Genomic DNA, 8339 nt, shown 5'->3' with positions numbered 1-8339 from the left:
TGCCAATGGTTGCCGACCCCTGGTGTATACGTTCTGTTTAAACACATGGAGGGAATACTTTGTAAGGTGCGGTGTTTTCCTCACCACTGTCTCCGCTCTCCATCATTTCCTCGTTGGTGCTTTATTCTCCTGGTTCAATACAGCACTTACTTTAAAATATTCCCTCTCCCAACAATTCCCCTCACAGCAAGTGTCCAAACCAGCTAGGGGTCTAAGAACACGGACAAAAGACAGCACCCCAGTCAGATAATGAAGATGGTGACACTACAAGACACTTCTGGGGAAATTGAGCATGCATTAAAACAATCTTGAAAATGTCATTTCTAATTATACTTTGCTGTTATATATATTATATATACTGCCACAGCTGACAGAGTGTGATAGGAAGCACATTGTGTCACACCATGAACCCACTGCAGCACAATGTTCTCAGGACAAAGCCAGAGACACAGCACGCTTCATTTTCCTTCTTCTAGGCGTGAAAGGAGAGAAATGAAGGAAATGAGATGCTTTGTAACTGTCTTCAAAACAGGATCAACTCTCTGTAAACATGATCATAAAGCCAGCGCTTCCTCCTGTACGACAAGAAGTGTCAAGAATGTCAAACAATGAAGAAAAGGTAAAGAGAATAAGGAAAAAAGTGACGTTGTAACGCATTGTAAATAAGTGGAAATGATATCTGCCATGCTTCAAATTAAAGGACTGAATAGAAAATGAAATGACTTGATAACACATAAATGAAAGGTTACTCTTGACAGTTGAAATGAAGACACACCGTTTATAACAGATCTATTTTACATATGCATCCTTAAGGAATTATTGTCAAACATGTCTTTGAAAGGAGTCCCCCGTCTTTACCCATCACTGTCAAACCGTCTGAAAACAACTCTCTCAACAGATGTCGCTTCATGTTGTGTATTTTTCATGACGTGTTGTTCTTTCTGGGAAACCACTTTCTAACACATTCGACACACATGCATTTGAAGACTGTCTTTAATGTGTGTAAATAAAGGGCCGATGTATTACTGTCTTAGTGAGCAAGTGAGCATTACTTGCTTTTGATTGCCACTGGAGGGACAAATGAAGTATTTTGAATTTAATAAAGACATGTTTTACTTTGAGCGAACACTGAAATAACAAATAACATCTCCTGTTGTGCTTTTCGCTAATTTTGCTTTAAATTACAATTTGAGTTTTGCCCAAAGGCATATTTCAGGTATAAATAAGTTAAAGGTCACCTATCATGCTATTTTTAGGCAATAGCATAGGTCTCAGATATATACAAATATATAAAAAACATGTCTATGAAGTGTTTTGCTCAAAATACCAAACAGATCATTCTAGCCATGCCTCATATCCCTCTGTTTCACTTCCTGTTTCTAAAGTGCTGATTTGGGTATAAAGCTTTAAAGAGGAGGGGTCTGAGCTCATGCGGGACCCGGCAGCTACCGTCTAAACTAAATGCTGCCGTGATGAAACGCCATATCATGGATTATCAAGGATTGTCTCTGAAACAGTATGGAGCTCAAAGGCTTTCTCTCTTGCCGGTTATACCACAAGGTGAGTTCCTTTTTATTTCCTGCTTCTTCACACACATGCTCTCCAGTACAGGTTAGCTCTGAGTGTTAGCCATGCTAATGTAAACACCGACCATATTACGTCCAAAACAGTCGGGCATTGTTTCTGATAGCAACGTTTCTGATAGGGCCGTGGGTCCACATTTCTGATATTACATCATATCGGACGCAAATCTGGATCAGCTCCGTTGTTCCCCCGTTTTTAGAGATTTGGGTACGGAGGAAAAGAGAGAGGGTTTTATTTTCTGACGCTGCGTGAGTTCCCTGACACACCGGGGACACATCTTTATGTATACAAGACATCACAAAGTGCATTTTGCATGATAGGTCCCCTTTAAGCCTTGTATGGAGGAGGTGTGTGGTGCAGTGGATAGAGCGTTGGTGTTAGGATCAGGGGAGCACAGGTTCAAACCCCACTGCAGTCAGCATGTCGTTGTGTCCCTGAGACACCTCACCCCAAATTGCTCCTGTGGGGATTGCCCACAGTATTGAGTATGTAAGTCCCTTTGGATAAATGTATGATTAAGACATTTTTGAACAAAATTGAAGCATCAGATATATCCTTGATTTTGGTTTGTCATATGGGTAAGCGCAAACTCCTAGATCAGAGGTTCCTAAGCGGTGGTACGGGGACCCCTAGGGGTACTTGAGGGGGAACGTAGAAAGATTAGCGATTGCAATATACAGTATGTTCGCACCAAAAACCTTTTTAAAACTATTTCCATAAACCTGGTGTCCTGCAGTTTATGAAAGACAAGCTCAAGTGTCTCATTAAAAGCTCTAGTCTTATCAAAGATGTTGAAACTGCTAGAAGTGAGTCTTGATATTATTATTTTCCCCTCACAAAAGGTGTACATGTCAAGTTTAAATGCATTCGTATTAAGGGTGAGTTTTACAAGTGGTTTCCATCTAAGGAGCGGTTAGGTTGAATACGATTACAAAGGGTTTAATACAAGAACAAATGTAGGTGAATCCTCTCAGATGAGTGAGGGGGCTTTTATAGAATGGAAACCATATAAAGGGGTACACAAAGGTTGGGAACCACCACTGTCCTACATTTCCCACAATGCAACAAAAGCTTCATTTTATCAGACTTTACAGACACATGTTATTTATCTAACAAATCTACATATGTTAACTTAAATTGATGTTCAGAATTGGATTGACTTGACGTTTAACTCATCACAAAGCTTGCCGTTAAAACAAGGCTAAGGCTATCAATGAGCACTGCAAGACAGAATAAGGAAGAACTACATTTGTACCTTAAATTATATGGAAATCAAGCATAAAATAACCTAAAATTATATGAATGTAAGTATGCTATACATTCAGACATGAGTCATCAATGCTACAGCTGTTACGTGGTTTGTTATTGCCTTTTCTTCGTCAATCAAGTTGTTTAGCTTTGATGCACAGAGTACAACAGAAATATGAAGGTGGAGACATGAGTAAAGATTAAGGAGACAAAGCCACAAGCTTTCCCCATCAGTCTGAATTGCTTTGCGGAGATTGTAGGGTACGATCCATGGGTACGATGTGTTCTCTTTGGACCAATAAAACTAATGTTTCCTCCCTTTAAAGCTACCTTTCAGCACTTGGCACCATATCATTTCTGCCTGCCTCTTCCTGTGCTTCACTGAAGTCTAGTATGCTTTAAAAGGGATACAGCTTTTCTATTTGAAGGCATTTTCACAGACTTGTACATTTCTGGAAACATTGTGAATATCATTATCATTTAAAATACTGTACATGTCAGTGGGTTTGAACAAAGCGTGCATGTGTTATGCATTGAAGGTTCTCTGGTAGCTTGAAGCTGATTTTAAATAAGCTTCTAATGTTAGAATACCCATACATGTGTTGGAGCAATACTTCAGCAGAGTGTTGAATTTCTTTCTTCCAGTGAAATCTATCATTTTATTTCTGTACGGATGTTACCTTTAAAGCAGTCTGTGTTTATCCCCCAACACTGAAGTGATCTCATTCCAGGAAAGGCCTGCCTCGTGCATTTATAAAACCGCTGACTTGGTATGTTTCCGAGCACACAGAGAGGTAGTAGCAAAGTATTCGAAAAATACTCCGTCTCTTCACTCCACGGAGACTTAAACTAAATGTACAATCTGCTATACCTGCCTTAGAGCTGGCTCCTCTGAGAGCAGGAGAAAGAAAGAGAAAAGAGGCAATTCTAGTCCTTGGAAGTTGAGATCAACTTTTTACTGCGAGTGCTTTTGTTTATGTGTGTGTGCAGAAGTGCTGTGGTTGGTTCCCCAGCAATGCTGAGGCAGTATTAGTGGGACTGTCAGAGCCAGACTGCATGGATGTGAACTGGATAAAGTGGCCCAGGAAGAAGCCTCACCTCGGGTTAGACTCAGGAGGACAGAGTGTGGCGGGGAGGTGACAGAGAACAACTGCTGCCACTGCCTCCCACTCACTGCCAGGATACAATCTCTCTGCGTGGCGGAGTTTCTAAGTGAGGTGTTCAGCCACGGGCACTCACGCACACACACACGCACACACACACACACACAGCACACGCACACACACACATACAGCACACATGCAATTATAGGTACACACAAACATACGCCTGTAGACAGTGCGGGGCAGTATAGGCTTACTTGGAAACGAGTGACATTACATTGTGTAAGGAATTACAATTTGAGATTTGTTAAGTGCAATGTTCATAGGATTTATTTAATAGCAAAGTTGGCACTGAAAATCTTAAAGAAAACATATTAAGCTGATGTTCAGGTGTGTATCAGTATGTAGTGTCTCTACTTTAAAGAGTCCTCTCCTGCTGATGTTCAGGTGTATATCAGTATGTAGTGTCTCTACTTTAAAGAGTCCTCTCCTGCTGATGTTCAGGTGTATATCAGTATGTAGTGTCTCTACTTTAAAGAGTCCTCTCCTGCTGATGTTCAGGTGTATATCAGTATGTAGTGTCTCTACTTTAAAGAGTCCTCTCCTGCTGATGTTCAGGTGTATATCAGTATGTAGTGTCTCTACTTTAAAGAGTCCTCTCCTGATGATGTTCAGGTGTATATCAGTATGTAGTGTCTCTACTTTAAAGAGTCCTCTCCTGCTGATGTTCAGGTGTATATCAGTATGTAGTGTCTCTACTTTAAAGAGTCCTCTCCTGCTGATGTTCAGGTGTATATCAGTATGTAGTGTCTCTACTTTAAAGAGTCCTCTCCTGCTGATGTTCAGGTGTATATCAGTATGTAGTGTCTCAAGGGTTCAAGGTTCTTTATTGTCAATCTGACATAGCTACAGAGTAATTATGCAGTTGAAAATCTTATGTCACAGGCTTCTCCAACAATGCAACATAATAACATAACATAATAACAATAAGAGCAAGAGCAATACAAAAATAATAATAGTTATAAAAATGAAATAAAGTTATGATGTGGAATAGTGCAGTATGAGTCTATATACAAGTTATTGGAATGATATATATATATTAGGTATTAGATACATACTACTGAGTAGCAGTTGAATGTTTGAAGTTGTTTCAACAGTTCAATTTTTTAACAGTCTCACTGCCCGCGGGAAGAAACTGTCTCCGAATCTTCTTGTCCTTGCCCGGATGCTGCGGTAACGTCTGCCAGACGGCAACAGAAAGAACAGTTTGTGGCTGGGGTGATGGGGGTCTTTGATAATCCGTAGTGATTTCTTCCTGAGCCGCTGGGAGTAAAGGTCCTCCATGGATGGCAGCTCCGTCCTGGTGATGTGCTGTGCAGTTTTCACCACCCTCTGTAAAGCCTTACGATCGAGGTCGGTGCAGCTGCCGTACCAGGCCGTCATGCTGCCAGTGAGGATACTCTCTATCGTGCACCTGTAGAAGTTGCAGAGTATCCTGGAATCCATTTTGAACCTCCTCAGCCTGCGGAGGAAGAAGAGCCGCTGTCGAGCTTTCTTGGTGATGGTGGTGGTGTGAAGAGACCATGTCAGGTCCTCAGTGATGTGGACCCCAAGGAACCTGAAGCTTTTGACTCTCTCCACCGTAGTCCCATTGATGGCGATGGGGGCGTGTCCCTCTCCCTGCTGCTTCCTGTAGTCCACAATCAGCTCCTTTGTTTTGCTGATGTTGAGATGGAGGTTGTTCTCCTGGCACCAAGATGTCAGGTTTTCGACCTCCTCTCTGTACGCCGTCTCGTCATCGTCTGTGATCTGGCCGATGACGGTCGTGTCATCAGCAAACTTCACGATGGTGTTGGAGCTGTGTGTGGCCACGCAGTCGTGGGTGAACAGGGAGTAGAGGAGAGGGCTGAGCACGCAGTCTTGAGGGGCACCGGTGTTAAGAATCAGGGTGGAGGATGTGATGTCTCTACTTTAAAGAGTCCTCTCCTGCTGATGTTCAGGTGTATATCAGTATGTAGTGTCTCTACTTTAAAGAGTCCTCTCCTGCTGATGTTCAGGTGTATATCAGTATGTAGTGTCTCTACTTTAAAGAGTCCTCTCCTGCTGATGTTCAGGTGTATATCAGTATGTAGTGTCTCTACTTTAAAGAGTTCTCTCCTGCTGATCTTCAGGTGTATATCAGTATGTAGTGTCTCTACTTTAAAGAGTCCTCTCCTGCTGATGTTCAGGTGTATATCAGTATGTAGTGTCTCTACTTTAAAGAGTCCTCTCCTGCTGATGTTCAGGTGTATATCAGTATGTAGTGTCTCTACTTTAAAGAGTTCTCTCCTGCTGATGTTCAGGTGTATATCAGTATGTAGTGTCTCTACTTTAAAGAGTCCTCTCCTGCTGATGTTCAGGTGTATATCAGTATGTAGTGTCTCTACTTTAAAGAGTCCTCTCCTGCTGATGTTCAGGTGTATATCAGTATGTAGTGTCTCTACTTTAAAGAGTCCTCTCCTGCTGATGTTCAGGTGTATATCAGTATGTAGTGTCTCTACTTTAAAGAGTCCTCTCCTGCTGATGTTCAGGTGTATATCAGTATGTAGTGTCTCTACTTTAAAGAGTCCTCTCCTGCTGATGTTCAGGTGTATATCAGTATGTAGTGTCTCTACTTTAAAGAGTCCTCTCCTGCTGATGTTCAGGTGTATATCAGTATGTAGTGTCTCTACTTTAAAGAGTCCTCTCCTGCTGATGTTCAGGTGTATATCAGTATGTAGTGTCTCTACTTTAAAGAGTCCTCTCCTGCTGATGTTCAGGTGTATATCAGTATGTAGTGTCTCTACATGTCTCCATGCTTTAATGTTCAAAAAGCTCTTTATTTTTCTCATACTGCCTGTGCTGCAGCACCTCTTTTCACCCTCTGTCTGAAACCAGAGCCCAGTCTGCTCTGATTGGTTAGCTGGCCGGCTGTGTTGTGATTGGTCAACTGCTTAGAGATGTCCCGCCCCTTATCCTATCACGTACAATGTGTTGGAGCGCAAACCAATAGAAGTGCAAGCGTTACATAGTGATGTCACTGTGTTATTGAAGTCCAATCGAGGCGTTTCTTTTGTGTTATACTATAAGATTTGAGTCAGAAATACAAAGCAGATATTTAGAAATCAAAACCTGGCGAGCTTTGAGAACCAAGGAGGCTTTTTGCCAACACTGACCTCTGTTGTGAAGGCATCTCTACAACCCTCAAAGAGTCCTTTAGACATGTGTATAAAAACCTATAGCATCTTTCGCTTGGGAAAAAAATGGAATAATATATTAATTCATATCAATGTATACTAAAACAGGCGAAAAACAATGGTTAAAAAGTAGTACGTTCGGTTTGCACAAGTGGAGCAAGGATAGAGTTATTTTAGCCAACCATTTTGTAAATATTGAACAGGCACAAACTGATGTTGATGTTAAGCTATCTGTTGATGGTTAATGTACTTACTAACTGTACACTTACTGCCTGTTAAAGCAAAAATATATAGTTATCTATTCTACAAGTCATGAAATATTATGTGATTTCAAGGATTTCAAGTAGTAGTAATTAGTAATGCTTGTTTTTTTGCATTTGAGTGATTACTTTTTTCAGCAAGACATTGTGGGAGAAACTTCTGTAGCAATGGAGAGTCAGGACTCAGAGAGACACGAGGAGAGCTGGAGCTTTGATGGCAAACACTGACGGTTTATTTGGAGCTTCGGCCGGAGAATTCACAAGACATGTCACGGGCCACGAATTGACCACACGAAGACCCCTCCTGTAACTCCAGGTTTGAACTAGTTCAGAGTGTAATAATCAACATTCTTCAATAGAGAGACTAAACAGCTGAGGACACTGAATCACATTAGTTGTCGCTTATGGCTCTGGGTCATCTACACCCCGAGAAGGATGTGTTCCAGGTGTCCCACAACAATGACTATCTCTTGCCCGGTCATGAACTGGTAACAACAACAACATGCTAGGGCAGCCCCTCCTTCAGGGAGATAGCGGCTGCCCAAGGTTGGGCATCTGCGTCAGAGGGCGAGAGGTAAACATGTATACAGAATTATTCCCTGACTGACATATTATTATAATAGGACATTATAAATATTTGATACAACTTTTCTAGTGACTTGTCCAACACTGCCGGTGGATACTCACACACTCACACACCCACACACACACAGAAGCACGGTATCTTTAACAGCAGGGCAAACTGCACCACTGGGACACACACAAAGAAGTCAAAACACGGGGCATCCAGCCTCCAGAACGCCTGCCTGCTGGGGAGCAGTTAGACAAAAGCAACAAAATAACCCAGAGCCATTTTCTCCGGAACCTCCACTGTTATTATCCCAGCGTCTCCACGGAAATACATGTCCATTTCTGCGGGAGAGGACCAT

Source organism: Trematomus bernacchii, unplaced genomic scaffold (assembly GCF_902827165.1).
Source record: "Trematomus bernacchii unplaced genomic scaffold, fTreBer1.1, whole genome shotgun sequence".
NCBI classification, from domain to species: Eukaryota; Metazoa; Chordata; class Actinopteri; order Perciformes; family Nototheniidae; genus Trematomus; species Trematomus bernacchii.
This window is presented reverse-complemented; position numbering follows the sequence as displayed.